Source organism: Austrofundulus limnaeus, unplaced genomic scaffold, assembly GCF_001266775.1.
Source record: "Austrofundulus limnaeus strain Quisiro unplaced genomic scaffold, Austrofundulus_limnaeus-1.0 Scaffold298, whole genome shotgun sequence".
Taxonomy (NCBI): domain Eukaryota; kingdom Metazoa; phylum Chordata; class Actinopteri; order Cyprinodontiformes; family Rivulidae; genus Austrofundulus; species Austrofundulus limnaeus.
In genome coordinates this window covers 202,370-204,205 of record NW_013952700.1, presented here as the reverse complement: position 1 = coordinate 204,205, position 1,836 = coordinate 202,370, and positions in this window count along the sequence as shown.

The window sequence follows — 1,836 nt, the reverse complement described above, 5'->3', positions numbered from 1 at the left end:
CAGGCTGAGTCATTTCTACCTTCTCCTCTCTGTCAACGCTCTCTGGTTTCATTTAAAAGAGTCMATCATCAGATATTGTCCAAGATTAACCTTCAGGGTGGATATAGCTCGCTAGCAGCCTCCCACCAATGACCTATCCACGTCATTATTTACCCAGAATGCTTTGCATGTAAATAAAATGGCCCTGTCCATGTAATATATTTTTAAACTTTGGGTTTAAAAATTATATAAATTGAACATCCTACAGTATTTTTACAGTTTTTATTTTTTAGTTAAAATATATGTTTATCAAATAAAGTCTAATGTTACAACTAATCAGGGGATCCCTTTAATAAGTTGTTTCAGTCCACACTCCTTTCCAGTTGGTGGCGGTAATGAACACCTAAATGGTTTTGCAAACTGCCAATAAACCCTATATAGAAGAAGAAGAAGAAGAAGAATTTTTTTAAAGTCTGGTCATTAAGAATGGTATTTTTAGGAAAGATTTAAAATAATTGGACCACATGTTGAACTGGGTCAGTGTTGTCGTTTTGTAATCTTGAGGCTGCTGGTTGAAATCCAAGAAGGGCACCCACGTTTTGTGCAAGTTTGCTTGCTGTGACAACTCCTGCTGAAGGAAGGAAGTCAGGAAGGAAAGGAAGCGAAGGACACGTTAAACTAAGGTGTGTCCTATAATCAAGCATCACAGCTGTCTTCAGTCTAATCAGTCAGTCTGACTGTTTACATGAGGAAAAGTTGTCCCTGTGCTGTTTGGTATCATGGTGTGCACCACACTGAACATGGACCACAGGAAGGAAAGGACAGAGTCTCAGGAGCTTAGAAAAAACTTCAAAAATCAGTGATCATTCCTGATTTCACGCCACTACCCATAATTCATAGCGGAAACGGGTTCCATATTTCCTCTTGGCTGTTGTTTACAATTACAAGGATACACCATCGCTGTTTATCAAAGCATTTTTCATTGAKGCTTGGTGTAGATGGCCACATATCGGAGGTGTATTTACRGTAAGGATGTTTGAAAAAGCAGCGAGGACAATTCATCAGTGGCTCAGCCGTCACTGCTCTCAGACTGACGTTAGCTAATAGCTGCTACTGACATCAACTACCTTGTCTTTCCCCGAAGACACACACARGCAAAACCATAAATGTCAACAGTTCTGGAAGTAAAATGTTCATAAGCCCCTCAGAATTGTAAAATTTTTTAAAAAGTATTGTGTGTGGGGGGAGGGGGTGTTTTTGGTGACATTTGGGGACAAAAGTCGAGTCCCCGTTTGGTTTAAATGCCATTGGTGGGTTGGGGGTTGGGTTTAGGACCAAGGAGTGAATTGAGTTTAGGTTAGTTTTAGGGTCAGGGAGGTACCTGTGAGGTTAGCCTTAGGGTTTGTGGTCAGGGTTAGGCTGTAGAAATGTAATGGTAATCAATGGAATGTCCCCAAATGTATAGCTGGGCGAACCTCTGTGTAAGTGTATGTGTGTGTGTGTGTGTGTGGGGGGATGGGTTCCTACTACGTGTGGACAATTTTCCTTAAAAAAAAGCAGCCAGGTGGGGACCGAAGTGAATCGTGGAGACCATTGTCAGGTCCCCACGGGTCCAAATGCATGTTACAGGTGTGGGGTTAGGTTTAGGACCAAGGTGTGAATTGAGTTTAGGTTAGTTTTAGGGTCAGGGAGGTACCTGTGAGGTTAGCCTTAGGGTTTGTGGTCAGGGTTAGGCTGTAGAAATGTAATGGTAATCAATGGAATGTCCCCAAATGTATAGCTGGGCGAAGCTCCTACTACGTGTGGACAATTTTCCTTAAAAAAAAGCAGCCAGGTGGGGACCGAAGTGAATCGTGG